This window comes from Hippopotamus amphibius, chromosome 2 (genome assembly GCF_030028045.1).
Source record: "Hippopotamus amphibius kiboko isolate mHipAmp2 chromosome 2, mHipAmp2.hap2, whole genome shotgun sequence".
Lineage (NCBI taxonomy): Eukaryota > Metazoa > Chordata > Mammalia > Artiodactyla > Hippopotamidae > Hippopotamus > Hippopotamus amphibius.
The window spans coordinates 44,762,846-44,780,898 of NC_080187.1; the positions used below are offsets into that span (position 1 = coordinate 44,762,846).

Genomic DNA, 18,053 nt, shown 5'->3' on the forward strand with positions numbered 1-18,053 from the left:
CCAACCCCAAAAGAAGATGAACTAGTCTAAAAACAATCCTTCCTTTTCTTTCGCTATCACTCCCTCTCCGCCCCGCCCCACCCCCACCCCTTCTTCCTATAAAAACTTTCATTTTGTACAGCCCCAAGGAGAACACGTCTATTTACTAGATGGGATGCTGCCCAATTCACGGATTATTTAATAAAGCCATTGTATGTTCAAATTTACTCAGCTGAATTTTGTTTTTTAACATGCTAAGGAGATATAGGGTGGAAAATTCTGCTCCCCTTTAGGGCACACACAAAAAGGGGAGTTAGCATCCCTGCGGGGAGTTGGGCTGAGTGGGTTGAAGAAGGTGCTTTGCAGCTGCCGTGGGGACCCAGAGACCCAGCTGGGTGAGGACAGCACAGCATAGCAGGGCGTGCCTCATGTGGGGGCACAGAAGGCAAATGCACAGGGTGCTGGGATGAGGAGGGTGTCCGTGCAGGAGCTGGTGGCAGAGTCCAAGCGGGGTAGGAACGGCTTCCACAAGGTAGTGTAGGCAGGTCAGGGTGAGGGGGGAATGCAGAGGGGCAGGGGGGCAGTGGCAGTGACTGGACATTCACTGCATACTGGGGGACTGAGCAAATAAGGAGATTTAAGGATATTGGGAGCCAAATTTCTTACTGATGGAGGTGGCAGTTACAAATATGGAAAAGAAGAAAGCTAGAATAAATTCCATGATGTTGGATAGGAATTGGATGCACTAAGGTAAATGCATGGTTCTCAACATACACAGATAGTGTTGGGGAGGAAGAAATTTTCCTCTACCTTTCTAGGTTCTTAATCTGTCTCCTGCCGATTTAATTCTCATACCAGCCAGAGAATATACATTATATGCATGGTATAACATTGATTGTTCTCAATTTCTGTTTCAGTTTGATTGTTACCAACTTCGATTGCTCTACCCGACCGTGGAGCATCATCCAACGAGAAATCGCCAGCACGAAACTTTGCAAGTCACTTTTGACATGTTCTATCGGTCACTGCACCTTCTCCATACGCTGCACAAATCTTTTTTGTGTTATACACAGAGGAACCAAGTAAAATCTGGGCAGGGCCCAGAAAACATTTGTTTACCAAACATTTGCTTTTCCATCTTCACGTAACGTTTAATAACATGTCTACGTGGGAGAGAGCCAGGAGAACTGAGTAACTCACCGAAATGGCTGAAAACCCTCACCTTAAGTACCATCCTCAGCTAAAGACAAAAGAGGATGCTGGGAGTAGTGGTTTGGGACTTCAAAGGGGAGGAAGGCAATTTACATGAAGATTGAAAGGCAAATGTTTGGTAAACAAATGTTTTCTGGGCCCTACAGAGACCGTGGGACACAGAAAGGAATTTTAAGGAACAGATTTTACTTGGTTCCTCCCTATATAACACACATAGTTCATACTATAGGGATCTATGGTGATGGCTCCCTTCCTGGAACAGGTCTTCTATTCATATTCTTTTAGACAATTAAGGGAAAGGTCAAAGTTTCTTCCTGAGTCTTTTGAGCCTTGATTGCTTTCAGCTCTAAATAATCCACATGCCAAAAAGACACTCTGAGACGGAAATTTTTGCTCCCCTACAATCAATAGATATACAAAAAATATATAAATATATATATTTTATTTATTTTTATATTTACTTATGTATGTACCTATGTAAATTTTTATGTACATATATTCTACAACTCAGCCTGCTAAGAAAGGTCTCTAATGGCAATCAGCACAGCCCACATCTCATACTGGTGAAACCACCCTCTGCTTCTTGAGAAAATGGCTGATTGAGGGACTGAGGCAAGGAATTTAGAGGATGGACTTTGTACCAGAAAGCAAGGAAATGATAGGGACACATCAAAAGAACACAGAAGCCAGCTTCAATATTGAGATACATCATCACTGTAACGGATGATAACTTCTTGAATAAAAGAGAAAACCATAGGGCCTAAGCAATATAACTGTAGATACATGGAAAGTTTAATGAAGAATAGGATATTTACAAAGAACCTCCCCCACAAAACATGTATTAATGAGAGCAGAGAAAAGAGTAACTTCTTAGTAGAAAGGGTGGCAGACACTACCTTAATCAAGTGATGAAAACGAACATCATTGGTAATAGTGAAAATTAAAGTTGTGTGCTCCTGCTGGGATGCAATGAGAAGAATAAAGTGGCACTTGAGAAATTCCTGCCAAAGATGCATAAACTAAATTTTATATCAGAAGACCCCAGACTGAGTGATGTCTATAAAATAATGGGCCTAGATACATGCACCCCTATGTTCAGAGCTGCCCTACTTACGGTAGCCAAGACATGGAAACAATGTAAATGTCCATCAACAGATGAATGGTAAAGAAGATGTGGTACATATATACAATGGACTACTACTCAGCCATAAAGAAAAATGAAATGCCATTTGCAGCAACATGGATGGACCTGGAGATTATCATACTAAGTAAATCAGACAGAGAAAGACAAATATCATATGATATCACGTATAGGTGGAATCTTAAAAAATTATATAAATGAATTTATTTTCAAAACGGAAACTGACTCATAGACATAGAAAATAAACTTATGCTTACCAAAGGGGAAAGAGGTGGGGGAAGGATAAATTAGGAGTTTGGGATTAACATATATACACTACTATACATAAAATAAACAACAAGGGCCTAGTACATAGCACAGGGAACTATATTCAATATCTTGTTATAACCAATAATGGAAAAGAATATATATATAATACATATATATGTGAATATATATATATAAAAACTGAATTACTTTGCTGTACACCTGAAACTAATACAACGTTTTAAATCAACTATACTTCAATTTTTAAGAAAAAAAATGGGCGTGGAGGGGACAGCTAAATGCAACAAGGGGTTCTGAGGTAGATCCTTTTGCTATAATGGACTCAAGACAATAGCTAACACTTGAATGGAGTCAAGTTGTAACAGTGCTGATTTGCAGATCTTAAGGAGTGCATTGTGCCTTCCTAAAAGGATGTCCCACTGACATATGGGGAGAGGGGGAGGATCGTGTAACATGTGGTCAACTTACCATCAAATGGTTCAAGGAAAAAAAATTCTGTGTATTGTTCTTGCAGTTTCTGTGAATTTAAGATTGTTCAAAATAAAATTCATTTTAAAACAAAATTAGTTGTCAGTTTTAAGAAGAACAATAGCAATGGAAGAGAGAGAGAAAAGACTGAATCACATGAAGAGATGCAATGTGATGATGGCAGGAAAATGTGAAGCTGCAGGATTCCCACGTGGATCCATTTCCCAGCAAGCTGAATGCCCCTTCCAGTAAGTTACCCACTCAGGTGGAGAACAAGGTAAGGCCACGCCCATTCCAAACAAGACGACCAAGAAGCTTTTCTTATTCCATAACCACAGACAAGCCCCAGAGAGACTATACAAACGCAAATTCCAGGAAAAAGAAAAGGTCACATTCCCCACTCCATTATTATCAAGAAGGTGATTTATCTTATTTGTTTTTATAAATACCACACTTTTAATTGGTAAAATTAGTCCCCTCCTTGCATTCAAAGAAAAATGTCATCCCAATGAAAAGGTTTACAGCAGGAAAAAGGTTCTTCAAGCATAGTTTTAGAAAATAGAGGAAAATAAAAATTGCACCACCTGGACACAATGACTATTACGTGCTTTGTGTCCTCCCTTGAGTCTTTTTATGTACCACCTTTTAAACGGCTGTAATCCTAGCATGCAATTGTTTTCTGAGTGTAGAATAGAGGTTACACACAGGCTTTGAAGCAGACTGACCAAGTTCTATATCTGGCCTCTGCCATTCAATCTGACTTTGTGTTATTTTCTAAACTGCTATAAGCCTCAGTTTCTTCCTGTATCAGATATGGTTAATATGCACCTTTGTTTTAGGATTTATGAGAGGATTAAAGATAAGAGATGTAGGGACTTCCCTGATGGCAAGGTGGTTAAGAATCCGCCTGCCAATGCAGAGGACAGGGGTTCGATCCCTGGTCCAGGAAGATCCTACATGCCACAGAGCAACTAAGCCTGTGCACGACTACTGAGCCTGCGCTCTAGAGCCCACGAGCCACAGCTATTGAGCCCATATACTTCAGCTACTGAAGCCGCACGCCTAGAGCCTGTGCTCTGAAACAAGAGAAGCCACTGCAATGAGAAGCCAGCACACGGCAACGAAGAGTAGCCCCGCTTTCCACAACTAGAGAAAGCCTGCACACAGCAAAGAAGACCCAACACAGCCAAAAAAAAAAAAAAAAATTAGGTGTAAAGCTTTCAGTGTGGTATATTGTACATTTCATATATTTGGTAAATAATCATCATTATTTTTTTATAAATTTATTTATTCATTTATTGGCTGTGTTGGGTCTTCGTTGCTGCACACGGGATTTCTCTAGTTGCGGCAAGTGGGGGCTACTCTTCATTGTGGTGCATGGGCTCCTCACTGAGATGACTTCTCTTCTTGTGGAGCTCAGGCTCTAGGCGTGTGGGCTTCAGTAGCTGAGGCACGTAGACTCAATAGTTGTGGCTCACGGGCTCTAGAGCACAGACCCAGTAGTTGTGGTGCACAAACTTAGCTGTTCTGCGGCATGTGGGATCTCCCTGGAGCAGGAATTGAACCTATGTCCCCTGCATTGGCAGGTGGATTCTTAACCACAGCGCCACGAGGGAAGCCCCAATCATTACTGAATTATAAGCACTTTTCTATTTTGAAAATCATCATCATCATTACAATTATTATTGGCTGATCTTAAAGAGATGCCCAAGGAAAGCTTTGGTAGGTATCTTTTTCACTGCTTGGTGTGGCAGAATCTTCTAGTTGTCCAACAGAGTAAGTTTTCTTTCCTTCCTGCGCACACAGCTGCAAGATGTTTCCCAGACAGCCCTGCAGTTAGACGTAACTGAGCTCTAGCAGTCAGGTGTGAGTGGAAGCGGTGCATGCTCCTGGTGCCCCCTAAGACAGCAACACCCCATCTCCCCAGTGTGGCTGAGGAGATAATATTTTGAAAATGGCAGAGCCCCCACGTGATGAAGGCCTGCAAGTCTGTGTAGAACAGAACCCTCCCCTGATGACCAAAAACCCCATCCTGGACTGTTAATGAACGAGAAGTGAACTTCTACTGTCTTTGAGTTATTATCCATTCTTATTTATCTTTGTTACAAGAGCCAGTGTTACTCTAATATGTATCATTTGGGCATGGTTCCAAAAGAAAACCCTGAAGAACTCAAAAACATTTTGAATGTCTCCTCTAAATTCAGGGAAAAGAAACAACAAAAAAGACAGTTCTGTGCCAGTCTAGAAACTACACACTTTTTCTGGAGCAGGTTTCTGAAGTGGTTTACTTACAGTGTGAAGCTATACCAAAGTGACTTTTAAAGTTCTTTGCATAATTTTCAGTAGGTTGATGGAGAAGTGGCGAAGAGGGGGCGTCACAGAACAAGATCAGATCCTAACTCTGCCATTATTTTGGAGTTTCAGTTTCCCAGCGCTCGTAGTCCTCACAGGACTGTGGTCAAGAACAGTGAGGTCATGTACATACAATGCATAACAGAGAGCCTGCTCTGGAGTTTGATGAATACATGTGTGCTCGGCCAGCTTCACCCCACATGCAACATTTTACAAAGTTCGCTCCAGGAACAAGCGTTCTATGATGTGTTCTGTTAGTCATACCTCAAGAAAAGGTTTCATGGTCAAATAATACGGAGACCGTTGAGAAATGTGTGACAAGCTGTCAAGCGTTCCTATTAATACTGGAAATCAGAGGAGAGGTCCTACAGTAACTTCTTTCACCTTTCTTGGAACCAACTAACCATAAAGTCAGCTTTCCCATGACACACCTGTTAATATCCTGCACAGCTAATGTTCTGCAGGACACATTTTGAGAAACGGGCACAGTGCTTGGCACATGGGGAATAATCAACAAACGTCTACCAAATGTGAAAAGTAAGCAGACCACTGAAGCACCTCACAAAAGGAATCAGAGAGCTCCCTCTGCCCTATGCCTCTTGACCCTCCTGAGCCAAACGGCTGCAGGAGCCTATAGAGTGCTGGGTGCAAGCAAGGCCCTGGCAGCTTTTAGGGGTTGGGGGAAGGAATACATGCAGGTCTTTCACCATCATGGGTAGGACAACTGCCTGGACCACAGTGCAAGAGCACCAAGTGAGGACCAGAAAACAGGGCATCCTGACAAGTCTGGCCGGGGATTTAAACTTGCCCACATAAATGTGCCCGTTCTCACTGAGGCACAAGATGTTGAAAAGCCAGGCAATGAGTGGGCTGGGTTTTCTCTGCTCCCAAGTCTGAGCAAATGTAAGAAGATAAAAGGGGGAGAAAAGAAGTTTCCTCTGAGCTCCTCAGCAGGAATTGGCACCTGCCTGCCTTTCAGCAACATGTGAACAGAGGTCAAGTTTTCTGCATGCACCTCTGGATACCCAAGCTACGAGATCTCATCCCCAGCAAAGAAAAATACAACTCATCCCAAGGGACCAACGCGAAGAGAAAGGAAGATGGATGAGAACAAACAGAAGACATACCCAGAGGATCAGCACTGGTATAGGAGGAAGATAGTATCTTAAATACGAAAATAGTTAAGAGTGTTTTGATTCAAGTATAGCACACAAAGCACTCTGTTCTCTAAGTGAAATAATTTTGAAACAAACAAAATCAGTAAATGAACGGAAGGACACTGCTGAGCCCAAACTAGACAAAGAGCAAGAACACAACACCCCCACCCTGACCTGCCCAGCCTCCCTGCCTCACTACACTTACAGGCTTCCTTTCTTCCGGTTTTTCTGACTGAAACATGGGTTCCTTATCTGAGGTCAACCCTGCCACTTGTGGCTAGATTCTCACTAGCTACCTTCTCATCTACACAAAAGTCTTGCTCCAGGAATCGGCTCCCTCTTGCTGCTGTAGCATCAATTTTTCTCTCTCCACTGCCTATGCTGTAATATTTCCCCCACCTGTAAAAAGAAAGATTCTCCATCCACTCCCTCCAGTCACTGCCCCATTTCTCTGCTACACTTCACACTAAAACTGCTCACTTTCCTATACAAATATTCCAAAAGAAATCCCAGAGGATCACAGTATGTCTTACACTTGGTTCTATGAAGTGTTTGTGGGTGTCTTCAATAGCTGGTTTATTTCAGTGTCTTTTTAAATAATGGGTGTTACATTTAAATTAGCAGAGGTTACCTACCAGAGTATGATAAGGTTTTGGTATTAAGAAATACAACAACATTTTTATTTGAAGTGCCAATAATGATAATAGAAAAAAATTTTAATCCCTTATTCACTTCTCTCTTGAACCTACTCCAAACAAGCTTTCATCACCACCCCTGCAGCCAGTTTTCATCAACTCCAGCAATGACTTACATATCATCAAAACCAAAGGTCCCCAAGAATAAACAAATGGGACTTCATGAAACTTAAAAGCATTTGCACAGCAAAAGAAACCATAAACAAGACTAAAAGGCAACCCTCAGAATGGGAAAAAATAGTTGCCTATGAAACAAGGGACAAAGGATTAACCTCCAAAATATACAAGCAGCTCATGAAGCTTAATACCAAAAAAGCAAATAACCCAATCCACAAATGGGCAGAAGACCTAAATAGACATTGCTCCAAAGAAGACATACAGATGGCCAACAAACACATGAAAAGATGCTCCACATCACTCATCATCAGAGAAATGCAAGTCAAAGCCACAATGAGGTATCACCTCACACCAATCAGAATGGCCATCATCACAAAGTCTGGAAACCACAAATGTTGGAGAGGGTGTGGAGAAAAGGGAACCCTCCTGCACTGTTGGTGGGAATGTAAGTTGGTACAGCCACTATGGAAAACAGTTTGGAGGTTCCTTAAAAAACTACAAATAGAACTACCATATGATCCAGTAATCCCACTCCTGGGCATATACCCAAAGAAAACCATAATCCCAAAAGAAATTTGTACCATAATGTTTATTGCAGCACTATTTACAATAGCCAGGACATGGAAGCAACCGAAATGCCCATCAACAAATGAATGGATAAAGAAGATGTGGCATATATATACAATGGAATATTACTCAGCTATAAAAAGGGATGAGATGGAGCTATATGTAATGAAGTGGATAGACCTACAGTCTGTCATACAGAGTGAAGTAAGTCAGAAAGAGAAAGACAAATATTGTATGCTAACTCACATATATGGAATCTAAAAATGGTACTGATGAACTCAGTGACAAGAACAAGGACACAGGTGCAGAGAATGGACTGGAGAACTCGAGGTTTGGGAGGAGGCGGAGGGTGAAGGGGAAACTGAGATGAAGCGAGAGAGTAGCACAGACATATATATACTACCAACTGTAAAATAGATAGTCAGTGGGAAGTGGTTGTATAACAAAGGGAGTCCAACTCGAGGATGGAAGATGCCTTAGAGGACTGGGGCGGGGAGGGTGGGGGGGGACTCGAGGGAGGGTGGGGGGGAGTCAAGGGAGGGAGGGAATACGGGGATATGTGTACAAAAACAGATGATTGAACTTGGTGTATCCCCCCAAAAATAATAAATAAATAAATAAAATTAAAAACAAAAACAAAAAAAAGCAAAGGTCCCTTATCGGGACTTCCCTGGTGGCACAGTGGTTAAGAATCCGCCTGCCAATGCAGGGGGTATGGGTTCGAACCCTGGTCCAGGAAGATCCCACATGCCACAGAGCAACTAAGCCCATGCACCATGATTACTAAGCCTGCGCTCTACAGCCCGCCAGCCACAACTACTGTGCCCGCATGCTGCAACTACTGAAGCCAGCACGCCTAGAGCCCATGCTCCACGACAAGAGAAGCCCACGCACCGCAACAAAGAGTAGCCCCCGCTTGCCTCAACTAGAGAAAGCCTGTGCGCAGCAACAAAGATCCAACGCAGCCAAAATAAATAAAAAATAATAGATAACTAAAAGGAACATATTCTATTAAAAAAACAAACAAACAAACAACAAAGATCCCTTCTGCAAGTCAACTTACTCCACGTCTCAGCTGCCTCTGACCAAACCAATCATTCCATCCTTCTTGAAGCAGTATCTCCACTGGGCTTAAGTCATCCCTCTATTTTGGTTCTCCTCGTATCTCACAGACTAGCCTTCTCTCAGCCTCCTTTGCTTTTTCATCCTCATTCCCTTCCCTTCTCTTCCTCTCTTCCCTTCTATACAACATTCATTCCTTAGGGAACCTCATTCAGGATCATGAAATTCTTTTTTTATTTTTCAGTTTTATTGAGGTATAACTGACAAATAAAATTGTAAAGCTGTAAGATATTTAAAATGTACATCGTGGTGATTTGATGGATATGCACATACATTGTGAAATGATTCCTTCCATTGAGTTACTTAACACACCCATCACCCATATATTTACTTTATGTGTACGTGAGAACACTTAACTTCTACTCTCGATTACACAATACAGTGTTATCAACTACAGTCACCTTATCACATAGTTCCTCAGACCTTATTCATCTTATAGCTAAAAGTTTCTACCCTTTCACCAACCTCTTCCTATTTCCTCTACCCCCAAGCCCCTGGAAAATACTTTTCTACTTTCTGTTTCTACGAGTTCAACTTTTTTTTTTTAGATTGCATACATAAGTAATACCATATAGCATTTGTCTTTCACTGTCTGGCTTATTTCATTTAGGAGAATGCCCTCCAGGTTCACCTCTGTTGTCACAAATGACAGAATTTCCATCTTTTTTAAGGTCAGATAATATTCCACTGTGTGTGTATATATATACATACATATACACAGTATCATGGTTTTAAATGCCATCTGTCTGCTAATAATTCGCAAATTTTTCTCTCCAGCCAATAGTTTTCCTTTGAATTCCAGCAGAGAGAGCCAACTGCTTACTAAGTATTCCCATCGGGAGAGCTAATAGAAATTTCACATTTACCATGTTAGAAACAGAGCCCTTAATTTTACTCCTCAAATGGTTTCTCCTGCAGTCATCTTAAACCCAGTAAATGATTCCATTCTTCCAGTTTCTCAGGACAATAACCTTAGAGTTTTCCTTGACTCTTCTCTTTTATCACTTATAATTCTCCATTACCGCCATGGCCCAAACACATTCACCTAGGTTATTATAATAGATTCTTAACTGGACAACTCACTTCAAGCCTCGCTCCCTTAGAGTCTATACTATGAAAACCTGGATTCTTTCAAAATGTAACTGAGAACTCTGAGGACTTTTTCTCTCACTCAGCCCAAATATCTGATTGGCATTCTATATTAAGGTCATGAAGTACCTTTTCCAACTCCCGATGAAACATAAAGGATGTATTCCTTGGGTGAACACCATTAACTGTGACCAATGCGGACCTCTTTGTTTGCTGATGTGATGTGATCATTGCTGTGCTGGTGTGATCACTGATAAAAAAAGAAATCCAGAAAACACTAGGAAGCCATGGGTTCAAATAATCAGCACACAATCAACAGCCACAATAAAAAGGCAAATAACCCAAATGAAAAATAAACATACTACTTGAATAAACATTTCTCCAAAGACAAATAGCCAATACACATATGAAGAGATGCTCAACATCATTAGTCATTAGGGAAATGCAGTACTGTGAGAAAAGACACACATTTAGCCATATTTCAATAAAAGTCTTGAATTCTAAGGATAAGGAAAAGATTTTATAAGCTTCCAAACAGAATGAACAAATTACCTACACTGGGAAAATAATCTGACAGGTGTCACATCAGACCACAATACTGGAAGCCAGAAAACAGTGAAATATCATTTCATAGCACTGAGAGAAATTCCATACCCAGGCTTTATTTCATTAGTTTATGAGAGTGAAAGAAAATATATATGAGGAAGGACATGCAAGCTTTCAGAGAGCATGTCAGTATATCTGTGATGTACTCTGAGAAAAATACTCAGAAAAAGACTAACCAAACATCAAATAAATCAGAATATAAATCTCAATATGGGAAAAGATAAAATAAGAAGAGTGATTGGTAAGCAATGAATCTTTATACATGTACATATATTGAATAGATAGAAAGATTCTGACTAGAGATAGGTAAGTCTAAATGAGGGCTCTTGAAATAAAAGATTTATATTATAAGAATAATTCAAATGACAACAGAGAAATAAAACACTAAATTATATCAGAAAAATCTAGGTGTTTAAAGTTGGGTGGAAAAGAGAAGGGAAACACAAATGTTTGAAAACTCACCAGGCATGAATTTCTAGATGAATTTTATCTAACCTTTAAAGGACTGACAATATTACTTTTATTTTAACTCTATGCCATAGAAAAGGATAAAAAGACTCCAATTCATTTTATAAAGTCAAAATAAACTTAAAGCTGGACTTCCCTAGTGGTCCAGTGGTTAGGACTCCATGCTCCCAATGCAGGGGGCATGGATTTGACCCCTGGTCTGGGAACTAAGGTCCTGAATGCTGCAAGGCACGGCCAAAAAAACAAAACAAAACAAAAAAAACTTAACGCTGTTAAAAATAAAATTGAAAATTATAGAAAATTTCACGTACAGATTCAAGAAATCTAAATAAAATATTAACAAGTAGAATCCAGTTATGTATCAAAAAAACAAACACAGAAAAACCAGATCATGACTTCTTCCACAAAGTCAAGGGTGGTTCAGTACCAAGAAGTTTAAACACAATCTATTACATCAGTCCTCTGAGGGAGGAAAACCATATGATCATATCTTTAGATGTTTAAAATGTAGTTAGTAAAGCGGCAGCCATTCCCAATGAGTAAAATAAGAAGAAATTAGTTAATATAATAAAGGCTATTTACCAAACTGATGGCAGATAATATCCTAACACGAAAAATGCTAAAACAATTTTAATTAAATGGAAACTACACAGGGATGCTCACCATCATCATGACTAAAAATTGACTTGGAAAAGATCCCAAACTTATTAACACAACAAAATTAAATAACCTAACATTTGAAAGTAAGAATAAAACTCTTTGTTTTTGCTGATGATGTGATTGCTTTCCTAAAAATAAAAAAAATAAAAACTTAAAATCACACAACAACAACAAAACCCAAGAGACTCAAGTACAGGTAACAAGATAAAAGAATTTAGTGACACAGCTGGACAAGCAATAAATGTTTAAAAATCAAAAGATTTTCTCAAATCCTAACAATAATTACATAAAAGTATTATAGAACAACATAGAAAAATGTCTCGTTCACAATAATGGCAAAATATAAAATATTTCAGAATAAGTTTCGTAAAAAAAAGAAACAAATTTCACATGAAATATATATATACATAAATATATACGTGTGTGTGTGTGTGTATAGTTTTACTGAGGAAAATAAAATAGGATCTGAACAAATGAAAAGAGAGACTATGTTCCTGAATGGGAAAACTAATACCATAGAAATGTCAGTTTTGACAAAATCAATATGTAAATTTAATGTGATTTCTATTGCAACACTGTATTAGTGTCCTAATGCTGCTATAACAAATTACCACAAATTCAGTGGCTTCACACAAATTTATCATCTTACAGTTCTGGAGATCAGAAGTGCAAAATCAGTTTCATGGGGCTAACATCAAGGTGTTGGCAGGGCTGGTATGATCTAGAGGCTATGAGAAAAGACTCCATTTTCTTGTTTGTTTGTTTCAGTTGCTCACAGCCACCTATATTGCTTGGCTTGTGGCCCTTTCCTACATCTTCCAAGCACATCCCTCCTATCTGTGCTTCTGTCGTCCCCTTGCCTTCTCTTCTGACTCTGACTCCTACTGTGTCCCTCATGAGAATTTCTGTGATGATGCTGGGCCCATGGGATAACTCAGGATCATCTCCCTATGTCAAAATCATTAACTTAATCACACCCAGAAAATCCCTTTTACCAAGTAAAGTAACATTCACAGGTTCTAGGAATTATGAGATGGACATATTTGGGGGCAGAGGGGGCACGATTCAGTCTACCACAAACATGAATAGGATTCTTAACATTGATATGGAAGAATAAATGCCCTAGAATAGCCAAGAATGTATGAAAAAGAAGAATAGTAAAAAGGTATTATAATAAAATCAATATAGTATTGTAGAGAAATAAATAGATTAGTGGAACAGAATAGAGAATCCAGAAAGACATCTAACTATATACGAAAATTTAACACTTGACAAAAAGTGCTATTACAACTCAAGGAGGTAAGAATGGATTATTTAATAAATGATGCTAGCACAACTATTAAGTCCCAAAAAGGAAATGAAAGTAGGCTTGTATCTCACAGAATACAAAATGGTATAAACTGCATAAAGAAGGAAGGCTTAAATGCAAACTAAAAATCAAAACAAAACAAAAGAGGACTTCCTAGGTGGCGTAGTGGGTGGAAGTCCGCCTGCCAGTGCAGGAGACACGGGTTCGAGCCTTGCCCTGGGGGGATACCACATGCCACGGAGCGGCTGGGCCCGTGCGCCACAGCTATTGAGCCTGCGCTCTGGAGCCTGTGAGCCACAACTAATGAGACCATGTGCTGCAACTACTGAAGCCCACGCGCCTATAGCCCGTGCTCTGCAATGGGAGGGGCCGCCGCGGTGAGAAGCCTGTGCACCACAAGGAGGACTAGCCCCCACTCACCGCAACTAGAGAAAGCCAGTGTGCAACAACAAAGACCCAACACAGCCAATAAAATAAATAAATAAATAAATTTATAAAAAACAAAACAAAACAAAACAAAAAACCAGTGTGAGAAAATGGAGGACATGTACCATGTAGAGAAGAGGAATACCTTCTTAACTGGGACTGGAATCCCAAAAGGTGTTTTTAAAGAGACAGACACACTTAAACATAAATAAATGAAAAGCCCATATCTGGAAAATGTGCCAAGTAAAGATCAACTGATAAAAAAATATGGTTCAAAAAATGTGTAATGCCAAAGCCAAGTATTAGTGTCTCTAATATACAAAGAGCTCCTGCGAATGGACAGGAATGGGAAAAATAACCCATTAAACCAACACGCCCTGCCTGCCTATCAGTTGCTCCATTTTTCTATCTTCCTATCTCTAGGGGGGGATAGCTCATCCTTGGGCAGAATTTTCAGAGCTCTAAAATACTCTTATTTTTATAATTTCTTAGCTGTGAGAACCAAGTGAATGATGACTCTGCTGGTAACTAATATGAAAATGGTTATCTGTTCTTGCCAGTAAGGGAATTCACTTCCGTCTGACACTTTTTAAACTGAAAGAAGAATGTCCTTATTCATTTGTTTTTTTTTTCTCTTTCTCTCTGTTAGAGATTACTTAAAAGTTTCCATGATGAGCTAGGTTTGGGAATTATTTTTAAGGGACCCAATGTTATTTTGCTTTGCAGAGTGATTCTTCCATCTGAATTTCAGATTTTAAGGTGGGGTACTTTGTTTGTTGCAGCACGTCAACTTTTCCCCTCTTCTTTTATTTAGTAAGCTTATGCTAAACTTGAAAAAAAATAACGACCCAAAGTTGGCAAAATGGGAGGAAAATAGAACCTCATTTTGTGCCTAAGTCTGTATGCTCACTTACTTGTTACACCCATAAAAGAACTTTCTATTTTGATTCAAATTCTTTCTCCCTCTTCTAAAACATAAATCCAGGCTGAAGACATTGTGTGTTGCAGACAAATCTCTATTGAAATCCAAACCTAGAATCTACAGAAATTCTAGATGACATTTGTGATAAGTGTCAGAAAGAGACAAAAATATTCTTCAGGGAAACAATATGGATGGAAGGAAATATAGAATGGAGTTCAGAATATCAGCCCTAGCGCCACACAGGCCTCAATCTGAGATTTTACTAAGGTTTTTGTCTTAAGCCTCCATTTCCTCATCTGTAAAATGAGAAGGAAAAGAGAACCTGCTTCTCAAGGCTGCTTTGAAGATTAAATTAGACAATTCACACAATTTAGCCAAAAGCCTGGCATATAGTAAGATCTCAAACGCTCATCATGATTATTTTGTTTTTACGTACAGCCATGAGCCCTAGATTAGGAGAGTGGCTATATTTCCATCTCTCTTCTGGGAGCATACTGGCCTGTGCTAGACAAAGTGGAGGTTAAGTAGCAGAGGTTTTCCAACTCTGCTCCTCAGAGCCTTGAAATTCCACAGAGGGCCCTTGTGGGATGTGGAGGCATCCGTGAGAGGCTGTGATGGGTGAGAAACTCCCACTCCAGCTTTGTTTCTTTCTGTTTTATGTAAAAGGAATCTGCCTAAGATTTCACTTCAAAAACCACTGGTCCTGATAATCTGCAAGGCTATTACAATTCTGTTATTCGGTGGGTATTCCTCCTTTTCAAAAGGACTTTCCCCGAGTTTTTAGTAACCCTTGTCTTCATTATCCATCTATAGCTACCTGATCCCTCCTGAGAGAAAGAGAACATTCCAGAAGCCCCGTGTGTTTTAGTCTGGATTGCTCTGATGTATTATGCCTTCTAGGAGGTGCTTGCATTTTAAAAGAGCCCAGGGACTTCCCTGGGGATCCAGTGGTTAAGACTCCGCACTTCCAAAGCAGGGGGCACAGGTTTGATCCCCTGTCAGGGAACTAAGATCCCGAATGCCATGTGGCGTGGCCAAAAAATTACAAAAAATATAAAAATAATAATAAAAATAAAAGAGTCCAAACAAGAAGAAAACAAAGATTGCTATTCTGTTCACAGAAATCCTAGCACTGCAGAGAAGACATTTGCCTGGGGTGGGCAGGGCGGGGCGGGGGGGGCATGAAGGGGAGGCAGACTTTGTAGAACTGCTAAAATAACAGCTCCGACCACTGCCTTAATGAAATAATAATGACTGGCATTTGTGAGGAGAGTCAGATTTACACAACAATCCCGTCTCCATTTTCTCAGCTGATGAACGCCAGCTTCCTGTGGGTGAGATGCTACTTTTTTTTCCCATCTGCCTTTCCAAGATGAGGACATGAAGGCTCTGGGTGGCTCAGTGACTTCCTCAGCTGGCAGAGTTAGGCCCTGACGCTGAGTCTTGGGCTGCTCCCGGGGCTGTTCTGTCGCCTCCGCCCATCAGAACAGCCAGGCCCACTGATTACCCACAAGGCCCAGACTCTCCAACACTGCGTTTGCAGAAATGGCACAAACAGGCCGGCTGGTTTTTCTGACGCTTCCTCCCTGGGAATAAAGGAATGGCTGTAGCAGGTCTGTCAGCTTTCAATGAGCTCTTTGTGCAAATAAATTCCAGAGTTTTATGAACGATGATGGCAATGAGGGCTGCTTTTCTCCCAAGTAGTCAGAAAGTTGATGTTTCAGCCATGCTTGGCATTCCTCCAGAAAGCTCTTGGCCATGTACACTATGAGTTGCAGACTCCTGGGATCAGTGAACTTAGGAGACTGGAGAAAAGGAGATACAAAAAGCTTAGGGCAAACCAAGGAGTCCTCATTTTTAATGAGTAAAATTGTCTTTCCCTGTCAAAATCCCCGGTGAAACAATTCTTTAAATTTCAAAAATGTAAACGTGAAAGGCATTACATCACTAGAGGAAAAGATTGCCTTTTTCTCTCATGTTTAGACAGGGCACAGTTGTCTGATTTGTATTTATACAACTCATATCAGGACTGGCTGGTATGAAGGCAGATGTGTATTAAGATCTTAATACATATTAGTTGAATGAGTGAATGAATAAATAAGTCCTTTAATTTGGGGCCAAAAAATTATGACAGCAGAAACAACGTGATAACCTCTTCTGGGATTATCTTTCATTAGGGCTGACTCCCTGGAAACACCAGCAAGTAACTCTGAAGTTACCGCTTATTGCATTTAGGGAGAGCATTACCTTGATAGAGTCTTATAACAGCATCTCTGAGTCGGGAGAGCCAAGTTAAGGTATATATGAAGTTTTTAGGTCTGATTGAAGGCAGGTCTTTCAATGCAGGACTGTGATAAAATAGTTTAGGAGGGACTTCCCTGGTGGCGCAGTGGTTAAGAATCCGCCTGCCAATGCAGGGGACACAGGTGTGAGCCCTGGTCTGGGAAGATCCCACATGCCACAGAGCAACTAAGCCCGTGCATTACAACTACTGAGCCTGCGCTCTAGAGCCCGCGAGCCACAACCATTGAGCTCACGCACCACAACTGAAGTCCTCTTGCCTGGAGCCCATGCTCCGCAACAAGAGAAGCCATTGCAATGAGAAGCCCACGCACCCCAAAGAAGAGTAGCCCCCGCTCGCCACAACTAGAGAAAGCCCACATGCAGCAACAAAGACCCAATGCAGCCAAAAAAAGAAAAAAAAGTTTAGGATTGGGAGACAGAGCAATGTGAGGGTTTTGCAGTAAGTTTCGAAAAGTCTTAGAGAGAAAACTGGCATTTGATGCTATTCAACAAAAGTTGAACAGTCGGATGTTCATTCAATTGGATTTCTCCAAAGCTATTTGCAAGTTTTATTATCTTGAGCGAAAATTTCCTGGTGATGAAGACAATGGAACAGCAAGGTCACATTAATGAAGACAGCAGAACGGTACAGTCATGGTCACCTAGACCAAACCTGGCCTGTACCCTGTTTTTGTAAATAACATTTTATTGGAATACGGGCACATTCATTCCTTTAAGTACTGTCTGTGACAGTTTCCATACTACAAATGCAGTTCAAATACTGTGATGCAGACTATAGGGCCACAAAGTTTAAAATAGTTATTGTCTGGCTCTTTACAGAAAAAGTTTGTGACCTCTGACACAGACAGGAAGCTGTGTGGAAGTAGATGGCTTCATTTCTCATCACATCTACTCATTCACCAAGTATTTATCAAGCACCTGTGTGCATGCCACCTTCATCGTGCTGGAAATATAGCACGCAGCAAGACAAATCCTGCTTTGGGGAAACAAATGAATAAATAATATAAATTAGATAGTGATAGTGCTCTAAAAAAACTTAAACATGGAAAGAAGATAGAGAGGTATCGGGTTGACAGAGGGGGTTGAAAGGGACTCTTTGCCATGTGGTAGTCAAGGAGGGCTTCTCTTAAGAGGTAACATTTGAGTAAGACTCTAAATGAGGTGGACTAATTATGTGAAGATATGCGATAGG

At 40.4% G+C, this 18,053-nt stretch overlaps 1 pseudogene; it reads left to right on the plus strand.

Annotated features, from left to right (window-relative positions):
- Positions 1–445: 445 nt before the first annotated feature.
- LOC130844331 (peptidyl-prolyl cis-trans isomerase A-like) overlaps positions 446–18,053 on the plus strand; it is a 48,152-nt pseudogene continuing 30,544 nt past the window's right edge.